This window comes from Lycorma delicatula, chromosome 4, assembly GCF_047948215.1.
Source record: "Lycorma delicatula isolate Av1 chromosome 4, ASM4794821v1, whole genome shotgun sequence".
NCBI lineage: Eukaryota > Metazoa > Arthropoda > Insecta > Hemiptera > Fulgoridae > Lycorma > Lycorma delicatula.
The window spans coordinates 122234703-122254998 of record NC_134458.1 but is presented as its reverse complement, the minus strand read 5'-3'; the positions used below and the strand labels follow the sequence as shown (position 1 = coordinate 122254998).

General features: G+C 32.7%; 1 pseudogene; it reads left to right on the top strand.

Annotated features, from left to right (window-relative positions):
- Window positions 1–17786: 17786 nt before the first annotated feature.
- LOC142322709 (copper homeostasis protein cutC homolog pseudogene) lies at window positions 17787–18521 on the top strand (annotated as a pseudogene).
- Window positions 18522–20296: the final 1775 nt, after the last annotated feature.

Below are 20296 nucleotides of genomic sequence, written 5' to 3'. Positions count from 1 at the left end.
TATCAAATTTGTTTACCACCAAGAGTACAGAATTTGATAATGCTTCTTACCTTATGCTTATTATATTTTTCTAATAGCAGTTTAGAGATTTTCCTTCATCATCAGTAAAACTTTCTCTTCCAGATCACACATTAAATTCAAACAATTAAAATTATAACATATAAATATATGCAGTTATAAATATTAAAAAATTAAAATTTTCTTATTATGTGGCTAGCCACACATGCAGTACTGTACTATAATTTTTATGGTTTGAGTTTAACGTGATATGAAAGAAAATGTTTAACTAATGAAGGAAAACGTCAAAAGTGCTATTAGAAAAAAATAATAAGCATAAGGTAAGAAGCATTATCAAATTTTGTATTCTTAGTGGTAAACAGATTTTACACTTTTGTCATTGATATATATTATAAATAATATATATATTAATATAATACATAAATAATATATATATTAATATAATACAATAATAATATATTATAGATAATATATATTGTGTGTATTAAAAAATCAAATTAAAAAAATCAGGGTTATTGCAATGTTCTCAGCTAACTGGAAAATGAAATATAATGTATTTGCATTATTACTTATAATTATAAATACAATCTAACCAAACTTAACCTATGCTCACTTTGCCTGCTAGTTATGATTAGTGAGTGTGGCAAGCCAAGGTTAAGTTTGGTTAGATTATATTTATAATTTCCACTTAGCCAGGCACACTGTAATAAAGCCTGATTTTTCAATTCATCTATGACATATATATATAATATATATAACAAAGAAAACTTTAAATAAAAGTTAAACCAACTCACAAAAAAATTAAAATCATATAAAAACATCTCTAAAATAAAATTCTTAGAAGAAAATCCAGACAAAAAGGAAATACAAACTAAAGAAACAAAAAACACTACACTTATACAAGGACATGGCTTAATTAAATTCCCATAAAATGAATATGATCACTGCCATAAATTATTTTTCTTACATCTTAAATTTGTTTAAGTTAAAAAATTAACATAATCAAAGCCTCATATTTTGTTAAAATTTATCAGAGTTAAGTTATAAAGTATTAAAAAATCTTTTTCCTGTATATCGTTTCTAATAATGTGATCAACTAACTAGTTTAAGCTAATAGCATTGGACTGTAGTAACCATTATCACAATAGATGGTAATTAATTACTTTACAAATATTACTAAACAAATTACGATTATTATGTACACATTGTAAAAAGCTATTGAATTTATGTAATTTAATCCTTTGGATGCTATACATTCCTCATAACCAGCTGCATACTATTTGTATAATGTATACTTTAATTTACCATACTTGATACATGTTTATCAGCATAAACACCATCTACACAAAACAAGAGTGACACACTGATTCAGAACACCTCAAACCACCCAACTTGTATAAACTATCTGCCTTTAGAAGTACAATCCAGACTTTTTAACATACCCATGTCATCTGAAGACAAGGTAGAAGAACTCAATACTAAAATGTATTCAGCTCACAAATGAATATAACAATACACTCATTGAACATGAACTCCAACAAAAAATAAATAAAGACAAACAAAAAAATACATCGCATTAACATATATAGACAATGATTCTTGATAAAAGTAGTTACAAGTTTAAAAATCTGAAAACAATTTAGCCTTCATAGAAACAAACAAAATAAACTGTTTCAACTGGCTGTCCTATATTGGTCATATAGAACACAGTCTCAAATAAAAATATAAATAACTCTTAAAATAACAGTAAAACTTAAAACTTTACACTTCTTAGAGGTCATAAACCAGACTGTATTTGAAAAGTAATCTGCACACAGATTTTTTAAATGTAACAGGAAAAAAGTATTCTTTATTGTTACAAATATTATTCATTGGAATGTTTGTGGTCTCTGTTCTTGCAAGGATATTGAAATCCTAATAAAGGAAGAAAATCCTTTAATATTGTGTCTGCAGGAGACTCCCTCCATCACCAGGATGATGTGTTCTTTTGCGGATACGTCTGCGAAAGATGGAACTATCAAACTGAGGGCAGAGGACATGAAGGAGTGGCTGTTTTTCTAAAGGAAATCATAATTGCCAGCCATATTCCACTAGTAACTAACATTCTTGCAGTCTCAGTGAAGATATTTGCGCTATTCAAAATGAATATCTGCAACTTATACCTTCCTCCAAATTCTGATATCATTAAGGATGATCTGTCTAGTCTTTTCTCCCAGATTCCTTTACCCTCCCTAATAATTGGTGATTCCAACACCCATCACTATTCATCAGTCTCATCATCATGTTCTTCCTGTGGTACTATAGGTGATGATCGACTGAGGCAGATCTTAAATCTCTGCTTATTGAATGATGGATTGTAGACATTTATGTCATTTTCACCAGGTACAATTTTGTGCATCAATCTATCGTTGTGTTCAGAAACTTTACTGTGACGTCCAAAAGTTGCTGCACATTTCCAAAAACTTGTTAGGAAGCAATCATAGAGTGGTTATTATCTCGGTCAGTAATAGTGATTTGCTTCAGATTAAGTTACACAGATGGGCGGTTCAGAAAGTGCACTGGTTCATATACAAGAATTCCTTTGCCCAAAATGACGAGTGCTATCTACCAAATTGCCAAGTTTACACACCTAATTCTCGATAATGCAAATGAATTCATCCCTTTAACCTGGAAAGCCAAGGTGGACTGATATTTCTTGGTAGGATGAACACTGCAGGTGTGCGCTAAGGGATTGTTGCAAGGCTTTGCGTAATTTAAATGTAAGGCCTATAACTGAATTGCTCTGTGCCTTCCGCAATGCGAAGGCTGTTTGCTGTTGAGTGTTGTGGTGTGTTACACAAAATTCGTGGCTGAATTATATTGAATCCATTTCATGGACAACACCATCGTCTGCTGTATGGAGAAAAGTTGTGCTGCGGAGATCACAACAATCTCCACAGCCGATTGAAGTGGAAAACAATGGCATCCTCATCACCACACCCACAGATGTGGCGAACATGGTTAGTTCCTTCAGCTTTAGGTCAATTTTATTCAATCATCTTACTGTCCTGAGTTTATGAGTTATAAGTTGTAGGTAGAAAATATCCTGTTTGTAATTGGAGACTCTTGAAATGAATTAAACATACCTTTTTCTTTTGATGAGCTAAGGTATGCCTTGAATAATTCGCACATTACTTCCCCAGAAAATGATAATATCAGGGTCAGTATGGTATCACACCTCCCAGATACTGCATTACAATATCTTTTTTTTTACAATAAACATCATTTATTGATCAGGTTTTTCCAGATTCTTGGTCAGAAACATTGGCGATTCCCTTACTGAATCTGGTAAAAATAAATCATGCCCTTCAAGTTATATCCTTATCTCCTTAAACAGCACCCTGCAGACGTTAATGGAACATAGAGTAAACCATCATCTAGTGTAGTACCTCGAGAGAAACTCCCTAATTTCCCCGGAACAATGTGGTTTTTTCCAAGGCAGATTGTCTGTCAATCATGCAATTGCTCTTGAATCTTCATTCAAACGCCTTCCTACTTCGCCAACGCCTTTTTGCTGTATTTTTTGATATGCAAAAAGCGTATGACATTTATCAGAAGTTTCCTCTAGTCGGTCCTTTTGAGTTCGAGTTGGAATGACGGTATCCAAAAATTTTACACTAGAAAACGGAATACTCCACGAAAGTGTCTTAAGTTTTACTTTGTTTGCCGTAGCCATAATTACTATAAAAAAACTGTGTGCGAAAATCCGTTTGTGTTCTTTAATTGTAGATGATTTTTCTATTTACGTAACATCTAGAACTTTAGCTACTGGCGAGAGGCTGCTCCAAAACACAATAACTCATTTAAACTCGTGGTGTAAAACGACTGGATTCACGTTTTCTCCGGAGAAAACAAAATGCATTTGCTTTTCACGCTTGAGGGGAAATGTTGATCCTCAACTGTTACTTCATGGTGAACCTGATGAAGCATGCACGCAGGTTAAATTTTTAGGTATGTGGCTTGACCAACAACTAACATGGGTAGTACACTTAAAGGATCTAAGGGTAAAATGTTTAAAAATGCTAAACTAACTGAGAGTTTTATCTAATACTCATTGAGGTACTGATCGAGTATGGATGTTGCGCTTCTACCGAGCTCTGATCCGTTCCTGCTTAGACTGTGGATGTGTGGCTTGTCATCGCATGGGCTACCGCTCTAAAGATCCTCAATGCAGTGTATCATTCATTTATCTGTCTCTCTACAGGTACGTTTCGCTCATGCCCCATAATAAGTCTACTTGTGGATAGCGGTGAGCCATCTCTTTGAAACAAACAAGACCAAATGATTTGCTTCTATGTAGCTCGCATTAAAGCGCAACCAAATCATTCTTCTACCTTTGATGCGGTATTCTCTAACCAGCATGTTAATCAATATGAGGAATGGCCAGGATCTACTGCTCCTTTAACCATTAAAGATCATCGCCTTTTCTTATCTCTAAATATACAGATACCTCCTGTTATTCAATGTTATTACCCGCTTAGCAGCCTTCCCTAATGAATTATTGCCTTAATCTCAGTCAATATCAAAAAAGGACAAAAATCCAGTTTACCTTACAAGAAAAACTTTTTAATTGTAAATAACATGAATCCAGTTGCTGTAGTTTATACAGATGGTTCTAAACACATTAATTTTGTTGGTTGTGCTTTTGTGGCTGGCACTAGAACGAACATACATGTCCGGCCTTCACAGCATTGCCACTGTTTTTGTCGTGGAGTTGTATGCCAGTAACAAGACCTTAAATATACTTAGTCCAACATTCCAACGCATATTTGTATGTTCAGATTCTAAAAGTGCCTTGCAGGTGATTAGTAACATCTACTTCACACACACTATAGTCTGTGCTATACAGACTATTACCTCTGAACCTTGTCTGTTTTCTAAAGAGGGTGGTTCATGATCAAGTGAATGGAATGCTACCATCAACAATAAACTTCATCCAGTTAAGAACACTGTGTCACTGCGGGGCTCTATCTAGGAATAGTCTCACTCATGGTTGTCTGATGACTCAGACTGATGCACTCGTTTGTGTTTGCTGTGATTGCCAACTAACATTGCACCACATCCTTATGGACTGTGTCTGTTATGCAACATTGCATAGGAAATTTAAAATTGGGGCTAATATCAGAAATATTTTAGGAAACAATATGGCATATTTCTTAAAGCCATGCATCTGTATTTAAATATTTGATTATAATGACAATGTCTTTCATCTAGTTTAACTAGATGATAACTATAGTTTAACTATGTATGATAACTATATAAATATACAAAATCACACACACACTTTTCAACCATGTTCTAAATATGACTCTAAATAAATGCCAGCAGTAAAATAAGCTGATGCTGGCGTGAAAACTACAGCATCTGTAACTGAAGATTATTGAAAAGATTGCTGAAAATGTTTTCGTTTTTTGAAAAAGTTTCAAAATAACACCAAAATTTTTTGGGTGTACAACACTGAAATTTATTATCAGTCTAAAATAATTATGAAACGTTACTCAATTTTAATTAAGAGAAGTATACACATTCTTTTCAGAAACTGAAAATTGAATCAGTATTCTTGTCTTAACTTTTGATTGAAATGACTTAACTTTGAAGTAAATACTTGGCAGTTGCCAATAAAGTAACTACTAAGCACATCAAGGTGCTTGCTGGTAGTCAAAGCCAAGTCAAGCAGTTTCTCATCTTATATTCAGAGAATCAAAATATCCGTGTTGGAAGTGTTATGTTGAATCTCTTTCAACTATATATTTTCTGTCAATTGGAGGATTGGAATCTTTTGAAAGTTCTATTCATGTTTGAGAATTACAATATGCTATGATATGCTCACGTGACACTGGCAATGGAAATAACTGGATACACCTATTGATACTATCCCAATTTCCAAATTCTACATTAAATCATTTGTAAATTTGCAAGTAGCAAATTTTTAAAACATGATATGAAGCTACTCTATTTCTTGTATTAAAGTTCATTAAATTGAAGTCACTAAAAGTTACCACCCTATAGCTCTTCGGGTTTTGGACAAGCAGATAGAGAGAATGATGAATTGCAGACTGGTATGGTAAATCTAATGATCATCTAATTGTCTTCCAAGCAGTTGTGTTGAATTGACAGCAATCAGAGGATAAGCACCAATGGCATATTACTTTTTTCAATTTAGAGAAGGTATATGTTAAGGGGGCCTTGGGAATTGACCCCGGGGTAGTCTCGACTCCGGTAAATGAGAGTGTGATGTGTAAGTACAGATCAGTAGTACACTTAAAATAAGGATTCATACAAGAAAATCCTCTTTGCCTCTCACACTTCAACTCCAGCACTTAACCTACAATAGGAGCCCCTGTTAAGCCGAGCAACCTGGTGGAAGTTTGGGTACCCAATCCCAGCGGGAAACTAGGTCGGTGAGCTGAGTTGTGCTGGGGAATCACCAATCCGCTCAGAAGCAAGCATGGTGATTATGCTTCATAACTTTAAAGTTAGATATGATAGGTAACATTGAGGTAAAATATTCTAGAGGCAAAACCGTCCCCCAATCGGATCTCCAGGTGGGGACTGCTTAGGTGTGATACCTAACCATAATCCTTTGAATAAAATAAGGAACGGGACACTCAGAATTTGCACCTAAAATTGTTGGTTACTTGTTGGTGAACACAGACTATGAGAGCTGGATGAGAGCTGAATTAGGAAAAATTAACTGGGATGTTGTTGGTCTCAGTGAGGTTTGCCGCAGGGGAGAGCAGTGTGTCACACTCTAGTCAGGTCATGTTTTCTATCACTTAGGAGAGCCAGACAGAAAAGTGAATGGCACTGGATTCCTAATTAACAAGACTATTGTTGACAAGATATCAATAGTGGAAGGAAGTTCAAGTAGGGTGAAACGGCTTGTTCTAAAGCTTTCAGAATGGTATAGATTACAAATATTACAGGTGTACGCTCTGACATCAGGTCACTCAGATGAAGAGATTGAGTAGCTCTATGAGGAAGTTAAGGAGATGCAGGGTTTGTCATTTTAAATTGTTAATGGGAGATTTCAATGCCAAAATTGGCACCAAAAAGCAGGGAGATGTTGCTGTTGGCAGTTATGGCATAGGTGAAAGGAATGAAAGAGGAAAAAGGCTAGTTCAATTTGCTGAAGAAACGCAATCGTATATCATGAACTCCTTCTTCAAGAAACATCCAAGTAGTAAATGAACATGGAGAAGACCAAACCATGATATAAAGAATGAAATAGATTTCATAATTGCTAATCAGAAGAATATCATTAAAGATGTGTCAGTTTTAAACAAATTCAACACTGGCAGTGATCACAGATTGGTCTGGGCGAGGATTTCGATAGATGTCAAAGAACAAAGCTGCAGGTTATGATGGCCTGTCTACTGATGTGTTACAGATAACTGGAGATGAAACAGCAAAACTTCTGGCAAAAATCTTCACAGCTTGTCTACAAAATGCTAGCATACCACAGAGCTGGAATAAAGCAAAAATAATTCTGCTCCATAAGAAAGGCAACATACATCATACACGGAACTATCATCCCATCAGTCTGCTATCTGTTATCTATAAGGTTTTCACCAAGATCTTGACGAATCACATCAATGATGTTTTGGACAGATCTCAGCCAATAGAACAAGCAGGATTCCGGAGGGGATACAGCACAATAGACCACATCCACAGCATTCAGGAAGTCATTAGCAAAGCCAATGAGTACGAAATACCGCTGTGTTTAGCCTTTATCAATTTTGAAAAAGCATTCAAATCTGTGAGTCATCTTGCAGTCATGGAAGCTCTAATTAAACATGGAATAGACTAAAGATATGTAGAAATGCTACACAATATCTACAAAACTTTGACAGCACTTGTCAGCATTGGCAAACCAATAAAAGAATTTTCTATCGGAAGGGGAGTTAAACAAGGTGACCCTACATCTCCTAAATTATTTACAGCAGTCCTTCAGATGGCTATGTCCAAAATTGAATGAGGTATCAAAGTAAATGAAAAACTTGCAGTTTGCAGATGATATTGTACTTTTGGCTAAGGATGTTGATGAACTGCAATCACTTATCAAGCATCTTGCAGAAAAATGTGGAGAAGTGGGTCTGAAAATGAATTTGACCAAAACATAAGTAATGTACAACAGATGGGCTGCTGCAGGAGAGATAGTAGTTGACAACAAAATCCTAGAGAATTTTGAAGAATACATCTACCTGGGGCAGCTAATAAACACCAGAGGGGACATCAGACCTGACATTTTTTGGAGAATCAGGATGGGCTGGAAATCATTTGGAAGACATTCAACAGTGTTCAAATCTATCATGCCAGTGGTCTTAAAAAAGACCGTGTTTGATCAGAGTGTTTTTTCAGTACTCACCTACGGATGCGAGACCTGGACTTTAAATGAGTTTGTGAAAAAAAAACTTCTGACAGCAGGCATGGAAAGGTCAATGCTAGGCTATACAAGGAGGGACCGGAAAAGAGCAGAAGACATAAGAGCCATAACGAGAGTGCATGACATGCACTCTCGTTATTATCTCACTGAAACAGTGAAAGCTCTGAAATGGCAATGGGCAGGGCAGATCACGAGAAGATGTGATGGAAGGTGGACAAAGGCAGTCCTTGAGTGGAGTCAAGAGAGCAACAAAGGCCAAGAGGCAGGCCACCAGACCAATGGGACAGAGGCATAAGAAGGGTGGCTGGAACCAACTGGCTGAGGACGGCACAGGACAGACAGGCATGGCGAGAACTGTTGAAGGCCTATCTGTCGAACTAGACTTGAAGAGACTATATCTTGTAAAAGATTGAAACAGCTGTATTATAATAATAATAATAATATGTTAAGGTATTATCCATTTTTTATAATTAGCAATCTGCTGGGTTTCATTACAGGATTCATAAATAAAAATTTTAATCTTTTAATTAGAAACAGGTATAGTATAAAAAGCCTTGTAGTGTATGTGTTTTTGTTGTTATCTATAGTAGTGTTTAGTGTTTATGTGGTTGTAGTCTATGTGTCGTGAGAAGAAAGATTACAACTGGCTAGGGTCCTGGACGGCACTACTTCTCATGCTCTCAAAAGTTGAAGGCCCCTAAGGGTGAATGCATGTAGATTGAAAGACAGCAACAAAAATTAGATTTGATGACTCATATTTCAAAATACTTTTAAAAAAATGAAAAATGTCTTAAGAGAAGTGGTGTATACTGGTTGATATGGCCAATAACCTCCAAAAGTTCACTTAGCCACAAGTATAATATTTTCATACAGACAGAAACTATTAATACAAAATAGACAACAAATTTACGTTGATCAGAAAATTTAGATACCTTAATTTTGATAATTGATTCATAAAATTAAATGCCATTTAGAGGTTATAGGTACAAAAAAAAAAAAAAACATATATAATCTTAACAAATCACTATCTGTAGTATTCTGTTAAATGTGCTAAGAAGCAGACTACAAAGCGGTTCAATCAACAGAAGCAACATTCATTGAGATGATACTTAATTTTAAATCAGCTGATCTTAATCGATTCTACAGTGGCTGTAAGGCCTATATTTAATAATATTTTGTGTTTTATAACAAACAAATAATTTAAATTAATTATTATACTTCATAATTTACAATCAGGGGTTTTTTTCCATTTAGGTATAACCATATAGATATGACAACTAGAATCATTTTTCTTATTTCTGTTGTATGTTTATTGCATCATTCCTTATTAATAAAATGGATCTTATTTACAAACATATTTATTTAATCATAATTACAATTTTTTTTAAAATTAATTACAATAATCTATTTTGTATGTATTTAATTTTATATCTCTGAGGAAAACATATGTTTTATAGTCATTATTAACTGCTTATGTTTTACTTGTTCTATAAATATATTTGCAATTAAGGGTATTGATAAAAAAAAAACATTTAAAATACTCTTGGCAGTACAACTTATATTATGACAATGTGTCATGATGTATTTAATTACAGTTGACTATTCTTTTTATATAGTCAATTATGACACTAAATTGAATTATAAATAATGTTTGGAAGTTGGGAGTGTTCTTATAAAAATACAATGCGGGACATAGTAATAAATCTTCTAATTTCAGAACCTGGACTGGCTCAACACAATACTTCATGAAGCAATTAAAATTTCCAGGAATATAACAGGCAAGTTTCTCTATTTTCTTGAAGAGAGAAATAATTTAAGAAAAATTATGTATTAGTAAATAATGTCATTTTAGCTCACAGCTGGTAGGAAGAGCTTTTAAATCTACCTTATCCTCTATAATCCTGAAAACAACAAAATGTTCAAAAACCATTTACAAAAATGTTCCTATGTTTAAAACTAGAGGAACATTTCAATAATCATCAATAGATGCCAAGGAAATGGTACATATTAAACAATAAGTTAACAATTATAATTAAACAATAAGTATTAATTTAAAAATAACACTATGAAAACACTGAATACAGTGTATTCACATATACTGTTATTAAACATTTATTTTTTTTATTTTTAATCTTCAAAAAATACATACTTTGGGAGACAATAAAAGTGGAAGATATTTGAGTAATTTAGACTATTTATAAGCGAGTTATGCTTTTGCTTGAGATTGTCTAAAACATCATACTTTTCAACTGTTTATATTCTTTTTTTTATACTTTAGAAAACTGTTTATACTGTTCTGCAAAGATTGTTTATTAGGTGTTAATTAAAAAAAAAAAAAATTCTATTCCTTAGTATCTAATAATGACTGTTAAATATCAAAACTGTTGATTTTATTAAGTTAAAATGTTTTTTTTTTCAAGTTATTTGAATAATTGTCTGGCATAACTTTGTTTATTCCTTTAGAGGTGTATGGAATGTAGCTTAAAAGTTTACATTTTTTCAAATAAGGTCTTAATAACAATGAGTTGTAACCATAACAGTTAACTTTATTTGATGCCACTGGTTCTGTTTGCTGACATAATCTGTGGTTGAATAGGAATGCATTGACCTATGAACTTCTAATTGTATATTGTCATCTCCTGAACAAGGAAGGGAGCTAACTTATGTTTTTTATTTTGTCTTTTATGACCGCATAGAATCACTATAGTCAGTCATATCAAGTCTATTTGATGGGACTGTTTGGGCCCTGCAGTCCTCCCAGTACTTTTTCATAATTTCCGATCTTAATCATTTCAACACTTCTAGTGTTGAAAATGTTCATGATGTGAGTTTTTTCTTGAGTGTGAATCAACCAGTTTTGTTCTTGGTTTTCTTGTTTAAAATTTTATCTGTGGTGTCTTCTGGTGTAAATAAGAGGCCTCTGTTATTTCTCTGATCCATCTGCATCCTGTTTGTACCAGCTGTTTCAGAAGTCTCTAATCTTGCAACCTCATGTGTTCAAAGAAACCTAGTCTCCTCTCACATATGTAATCAGTGATGGGTTCTACCTTTTTGTACAAGACTTTTTTGAACATGCATTATCCACCACTGCCCGTCTTTCTGGTACTTTTTATTGATGCAGGTTCTTTCAATTCTTCTTTCGATCATCTGGAGACTGTCTTTGTTTGTTCAGGTGGAAGAGTGTTTCTGCTGCATAAGTGGCTTCCGGTTTTATAACTATGTTGTAGTCTTATTTTTTTATACAAAAATAAGGCATTTTTTATTGTAAGAGTACATGGTTAATTTTTGAATTTTAGCTAGTTTGTTTTGAGGTTTTTTCATTTTGTTTATTATTTCTCAGAGGTATTTAAGTTGTTACTATTTTAATTCTATTACTGTTGTGTTTACTTCTTTTAATAGTATTGGTTTTTGGAGCATAATTTCTGTCTTTTCGTATGATATTTTGAGGCCAATTTATTTGCAATGTTTTGAAGTTCTAATATCTGTGATTTAACTTCGTTAATGTTTTCAGGCAATTTTTACTTTTGCAGGCATTTTTTTGAGCCATTCCTTCATTACAATTTCTAGAGCACAGTTGAATAATAGTAGTGAGAGCCCATTGCTTTGGTGCAGTTCTGTTTTGATCTAAAATGTTTCAAGAGAGCTCGCCTCTGAATTATTATGAGGGTAAGTCATAAAGTAAAGGGAAAATTTGATTTCTCTCCCAATTACATGTATGACAATAATGATTGTTCTGCTATTCCTCATAACCTCTATCAGCTGTTCATTGAAAGTATTGTTTTATTATTAGCTATTCATGATTGTGTTTAAAAGTTTGTTTAAAATGAATGCTCCTTTGTTGATTGCACCAAGGAAGAAATGAGAGTGTGGATATATTTCCTCAGTTAAGAAGAGATGAAACCAGCAGAGATAATTTGTTGAATGCAGCAGCAATATGGAGAGAGTTGAGTGGAAGCAAAGATTTTTGAATGGATTGATGGCTTTGAAAGTGGTAGGGATTTCTCTCTGTAATGACCAGTGACAAGGTAGACCTTCTGCTTCAAAGACTAACGACAATATTGAAGTGGTTAAACAAATGATTCTCTGTAATCAATGAATTACAGTTGATGACATTGCAAGTAAGTTAAATATAAGCCATGGCTCCGCATTTTCAATCTTCCATGATTTGTTAAACTTTCGAAACGTCTGTGCTTACTGGATTCCATGTCAATTGACCAGCATCCACAAAGAGAATAGTTTAAAAATTTCCCCGAAGCTTATGAAATGTTACGAAGATGGAGACTCATTTAAGTGTATAATAACCGTTGATGAAACATGGGTTCATCACTTGAACCTGAGTAAGTGGCAAAATTTAGTGTGGAAACATCCTTCATCTCCTACAGCAAAAAAGTTCAAAACTCAGATGTTTGCAGGAAAGGTGAATGACATTCTGGGATATAGAAGGTTCACTTTTAGTGAGCTACTGCATTTACTGAAGCAAAAAATCAAATCCAAATGACATGATAAACTTTCTGATAACACTTGACCTCATACAGCCAAAAAAAAACAGTCCTTTACCTTCAAGATCTCGGTTTTGAGCTGATGTACCAACCTCCATACATTCTAAACCTGGCTCCAAGTGATTTTCATCTTTTTGGCCCATTAAAAAGAGTAGTGAGCAAATTGTTATTGACATCTGGTAAAGAAGCCATAGAGCAGAGAAAAATTTTCTGGACACCAAATAGAAAACTTTCTTCCAAGAAGGAATTCAAAAGCTTGTTAAAAGACTGACTACGTACATAGAAGTAGTTGTTATTTATTATCAATAAATAAATATATTGATTTTTTTAAATTTCACTTTACTTACGCTCGTAGTTTCGACTTTGTGTTTGTGAGGGTCAGTTTTATCATGTTTATTAATTTGGTATTTAGTGTGAGGCGTCTTAGAATTTTTAGTAGGGATTTTCTGTGGATGCAGTCGTAAGTTTTCTTGAAATTTAAAAATGTTATCATCGTGTCTCTTGTTGTTGTAATCCATTATTAGCTTGACTCATGATCTGGTCTGGACAGCTCCTCCAGGGTCTGAAATCTCCCTGGTATTCTCCTAGTTCTTTTACAAGTTGTGAACCGATCTTGTTGGGGATGATTCTGGAAAGATTTTGTATGTTGTATCTAGGAGTGAGATTTCCCTGTAATTGTTAGGGTCTGTTTGTCCCCTTTTTTTGTAATGGATGTAGTTCTTCATTGATCCAGATGTTGGAGAGCAATTTTTGCTGATCTTTCTGCATGATTCTAGATCTCTACAAAAGTCTGATCTTCTCCTGCAGCTTTATAATTCTATTCACCCAGTGTTTGGTAAGACTTCTTTTATTGTGAGAGGATTGATGTTTTCTGGTGGGTGTTGGTGTTTGAAGTTTAGGAGTTCTATCAAGTTCTTCGCAAATTTAGGAGTTTGTTGAAAGATTTAGCTAGGATTTTCACATTGTCTTAATTGTTATATTTTATTTTGGAGAAAAGTTACAAAGTCTGATCCTAAACATTATGCCCCTATGTGTTTTATTATGAAATATACTATTTACATCTACATCATTTACATCTACAGAGTTGTAAAGGAACTAAAACTCCCTTATTATAATGCTAATAAAGTTTTTGTTTAGGAACAGATTTTAATGAATTTATTTTGTTACTAGCAGTGTGAACATTGAATATCAGGTGTTTGTAGAGGATTATTATACAATACTTGAATAAGGGGGCTCAAATTGGCCTCTCATAGAGTGAAACTGTAGTATTAGTTGAGTTCAAAAACTTCATGCTACATTTTGATCTCATGATCATAGAAAACTGTCATGCAAAGCCAATAAGACCTGTGTCAGAAAAAATTAATTTTCTTATGATCTTCTTCACTCTGCAAGAAGTTTCTCAAAAGTGCATATTGACAGCATTTAGCCACTGAAGATCTTAGCAGCTTAAAATTAGAAAAAAAAAAAAATGAACTAAAATATCAAATATCTATTTGAACATAACTAGATTGAGTAAATACAGGTTTGGACTGCCTACTAATTCTACTTTATTTTACGGTCTTTTACATTTTGAACTTCTGAAATCTGTACCAAAAAGTCATTCAATTATACAGTGTTTTTTAAGTCACAGATGTCTATGAATAAAACAAATTATATTTATTTAATGAAAGAGTAATTTAATAATACGATTCAGGGAACTAAGCAGATATATTTACGTGCCATAATGAATGTACAAAATATCTATCTTGAGCATCGATGAAGATGTAAACATATTAATTCATTTCTTTACAACTCATTTAGTACAACTCACCTTTCAGATGATCCCACATAAATAATAATCTGGTGGTGACAGACAGATCTGAAGACCTAGAGTCATAGTCTGTAAGATTATTTTTGGTTATAAAAAAATTCTAGTTACCATTGCTTAGTTGAATCGCCAGTATGGCATGTGACATCTTGGTGCAACCAACAGTTTTGCTCTTCAATTTCAAGCAAGGCTACAAAATTTTTAATTTCTGAATAATATTGTACAATTACTATTTCTGTGAAAAAAAAAATGGTTTCGACCATCTTTATTGCAAAAGTGGATACCAAATAACAATTTTTTTAAAGTTCCCTTTTGCATGTAGAAGCAACTGATAATGTCATTCAACCAGATATATGTTATATATCATCAAATATAACACTATAATCATGCACAGAGTTGTCCAAAAGTCGCAGTACAGTCTAATATTTCAGAAGTTGTAAAGAAAATGAAACATTTGGCTACACCAGCGTAAAATTAGGTATGAGGAGCCCACCTTTTGGGTATAACAGAACAATGGCCGCCATTTTGAATCACCATCCATTTATTTAAATGGGAAGGGGGTCATGTGATATACCAGAACAGATTGAAATTTTACCAGGAATTCATTTCTGCAATCAGATTTCACATAACTGTACAGTATAGGACTTATTGGCATCATGATGTGTTCAATATGTCAACAGTTTTGTTGAATGCATAACTCCAGTCACTTAATCCAGTCAGCAGACACTCACAGAAGCACTTCTGGTACAATTTCCATGCAGCACAGCATAATTCTTTGTTGCAGATGGTGAACATCACGAATCTTCTCTGCATAAACAATTTGTTTCAAATGCCCCCATAAATAAAAGTCCATAGGTGTGAGGTCAGGTGATCTTGGTGGCCATTCCACTGGGCCATGACTCGACCAATCCATTTCCCCGGCAACTGGACATCAAGCTGCTGACAAACATCAGCCCAGTATGGCAGGGCACCATCTTGTTGAAAAAACGAAGGGAATGTTCCATCTTCATTTAAAAGGGAAGGAAAGAGTGTCTTTTGGCATGTCCAAGTACTGCTTGGAATTAAGGGTTCCATCACTGAAGACTGGTCCAACCACACAGGTAACCCGTATCCTACAGCACACCATAATTTTAACATTTCCAACAACATTGGATGAGCCAATCCATTGGGATTTTCATCACACCAATATTGGTGATTCTGCCGATTAGGATATTCTGTGGGAATGTAGGATTGTTCTGATATTGATGTAATGCCCGTATACAGAACTCGACATGTCTGGCTGGGTCATCCTCAGAATTTTTTTGCAGCATTTGCATCTTAATGGGTGCCATTTGTTGCTATGAAGAAATTTCACTTGCAAGATGAGTGCTGCATTGGCAGGCTCCTCGCAAAGGCAGCCAAGTCAATGTTTCATTGGTGGAAGATTTGGGATGACCACTACGTCATCTGTTGGACACATTTCCAGTTTCCCTGAACTTGGATATAAGATGTGCAAGTGTTACGTGAAATCAGTAGAACCTGTTGAAATCTGCTGCATAAACTCAATTGCTTTGTTCATCAGACATCAGGATTCCCTCAATTAGCTCTTCCTTCGTCAAAGCCATCATATGTCACCTGCAAAAGAATAATATTTACAAAATTTGGATGCCAATAACTCCTACACCATAGCAGTTATGTGAAATACGATTGCAGAAATGAATTCCTGGGAAAATTTCAATGTTACATGACCCCCTTCCCATTTAAATAAATGGACAGCAATTCAAAATGGCGGCGATTGTTGTGTTATGCCCCAAAGATATGGGCCCCTCATGCCTAATTTATGTTGGTCTACCTAAATGTTTCATTTTCTTTACAACTTCTGAAATAATAGGGGACCACTCTGTAGATCACCACTATGTTTACAGCTTATATTTCCAGTTTCACAAAATCTAGACATTCAAAGAAAAGTATTCAATTTATTCAATACTCCACTATTGGTGAAATGAGCTATAAAAAAATTCTGGGATCCAGAATAAAAGTGATTAAATAATATTCTACAGCAACTGGCTACACCCAATAATAGTTACTGATGTATGATACTGAATTTTTTTTTTGATGTACACTGGGTTTGTGGAAACTGCATACTTGTTGACTGTTGCAAACTACTGGCATAAACAGAGACAATAAATCATGTGGTCTTAGTGTTTTGAGTTGTCTTATGCTATCTCTGCAAAATTACTGCTTTCCAAGAGTAGGGGATGGGCATCAGTTTTTGAGCTGTGACAAGTTCTCAACTGTCACTTTTGTCTTGCTCATGACCAAATGCACAGATCAAAGATTCTTTTTGTTTTATAGACAGTTTTTCTGATGATCCTATGGTAAGGATAATATAATATTCCATCTATACTATCATCAGTGGAAGATTTTTTTTAAAAATAAAATTATATTTTTGTGCAGGAAGTTAATGAAAATATGATTTTAATTAATTGTTACAATCACGTAACTATAGAATCATATATGAATACATCCAGAAGTTATAAGATACGTTTTTTCATTGGAAACTTGAGATAAAATGTGTTTTTAAACACACATTTCTGCATTTGAGATATAGTTAGTTAGCTCTATGTCAATTGTAATGTCTTTGCTCTACTCCTTTTGTTATTTTTATAGACAGCTTCTCACTATTTAAATTTCTAGCAAAAGCTTTAATGGGTGTCATTTACTTTTTTCGACCAAACATATTTTAACTGATTTCAAAGGATACTAAAATATATAAAAATTCTTTTGGAATGACAAATTAAATTTGGCATCAACTTCAAAAATTAAAGTTTTGAACTGTTTTATTATTTTGTTTTATTATTATTTTGTTTTACAAATGTACAAAGATAAACATTTTATCTATTTATTCTTATACAATCCTAGCATCAGAATAATTTTAGTGTGAAAATGAATTTTTTAAGTGAATGTAATGTAATAATATTAAATATATATATATATATATTTAAATTAATACTTATTAAAGATATATTAAATATTCTGTTTCTGTTTTAGCAACAAAATGGAAGTATGTGTCGATAACATTCAGGCAGCTTTTAATGCTGAATCTGGTGGAGCCAACAGAATATTATTATGTAGTGTGCTGAGAGACGGGGGGTTAACACCATCATTAGGAATGTTTCAAGTAATTAAACAAAGGACTAAGATACCAGTATTTGTTCTGATACGTCCAAATCTTGAAGAAAATTATGTGTATACTGATTTTGAAATTGAAGCGATGAGAAATGATATAGATAAATTTAAAACAAATGGTGCCAATGGTTTCATATTTAGTTTATTAAAGCCTTCAAGAAGTGTAAATTTATCAGCATGTAAAGAACTTCTAGATACTGCTGCACCATTACCAGTAACATTCGGTAGAGGATTTGATTTTATAATTTCACAGTTTGAAGCAATGGAGACTATTATAAAGTTAGGATTTAAAAGAATATTAACCTGTGGGCAGGCTAGTACAGCCGAGAAGGGATGTGGTATGATAAGAAAATTGATATTAATGGCACATAACCGGATCATAATTATGCCAGCTGGTGGTATTACTGAATTTAATTTACAGAAAATATTGAACAAATCAAAAGCAGCAGAAGTTCAAATTAATTATAAAAATCAGTTCTTTACAAATAAAGAATCAGTGAAACTAATGTTGAAAATTGCATCGGATGTACAGGAACACAAATTGAAACAATACAGATTGCTGCAAAATTGCAGATTTGGTAGAAGAAATACTGATAGTCTTTAGTCTTTCACAAACAAAATTGATGTCGTTAATAACATTAAAATCATTATTCCTTCATTATCTAAATTTTAATTGTAATTATTTAATAGTATAATCAAATAAATTATTTTTTAAATTTTACCATATTCACATATGACACTGAAACCTTGTCAAAAAAATTAAGTTTCCTTAAGACAGATTGGGTGGACAGCATCAATTTGATAAACTGTTACATAATCTAATAATCGTTTGGCATGGCAAAATATTAAGACCCAATAATAACCAAAAATAAATTATAAATTAAGACTAAGAATCCCTTATTGCTTTGAAATATGTATATTCATTATTACAAAAAAATTTTAACAAGGCAGATAATATATAAATATAAGTAGTTTAGCAGCAATGTAGTAAATATATATAGTAGATTTTATAAAAACCACCATTTTGAAAACCACAGAGAACAGAAACTATTTTTTACAACCATATTTGAATATTTTCTGAACATAAACTGTTGAATAACTGAAATTAAATATAACTTAATACATTAATTGTAAATCATAAATCTTTTCAATTTGGTCTTTTCTAACTTCTAAGTTGTCATTATTTTTTTGGTAAATTACAATTTTATTTTATCAAATATATATTTTTATATTCAAGAGGTTTATGACCTCTTGAATGTTACCGATATGTTTTGTTAATAGGTTTTAAGACTGCTTTATTATTATTATTAACAAAATAACATAATGTGAAAAACAATTGTAATATCAATAACATAATGTGGAAAACAATTGTAATATCAATAACATAATGTGGAAAACAATTGTAATATCAATAAATATCCTTCTAATATTAGAAGGATATTGAAAACATATTTCCTTCTGGTGGTATTACTGAATTTAATTTACAGAAAATATTGAACAAATCAAAAGCAGCAGAAGTTCAAATTAATTATAAAAATCAGTTCTTTACAAATAAAGAATTAGTGAAACTAATGTTGAAAATTGCATCGGATGTACAGGAACACAAATTGAAACAATACAGATTGCTGCAAAAATTGCAGATTTGGTAGAAGAAATACTGATAGTCTTTAGTCTTTCACAAACAAAATTGATGTCGTTAATAACATTAAAATCATTATTCCTTCATTATCTAAATTTTAATTGTAATTATTTAATAGTATAATCAAATAAATTATTTTTTAAATTTTACCATATTCACATATGACACTGAAACCTTGTCAAAAAAATTAAGTTTCCTTAAGACAGATTGGGTGGACAGCATCAATTTGATAAACTGTTACATAATCTAATAATCGTTTGGCATGGCAAAATATTAAGACCCAATAATAACCAAAAATAAATTATAAATTAAGACTAATCCCTTATTGCTTTGAAATATGTATATTCATTATTACAAAAAAATTTTAACAAGGCAGATAATATATAAATATAAGTAGTTTAGCAGCAATGTAGTAAATATATATATAGTAGATTTTATAAAAACCACCATTTTGAAAACCACAGAGAACAGAAACTATTTTTTACAACCATATTTGAATATTTTCTGAACATAAATAACTTAATACATTAATTGTAAATCATAAATCTTTTCAATTTGGTCTTTTCTAACTTCTAAGTTGTCATTATTTTTTTGGTAAATTACAATTTTATTTTATCAAATATATATTTTTATCAAATATATATATTTTAATGTGGAAAACAATTGTAATATCAATAAATATCCTTCTAATATTAGAAGGATATTGAAAACATATTTCCTTCTAAGTATTTGAAAAAATA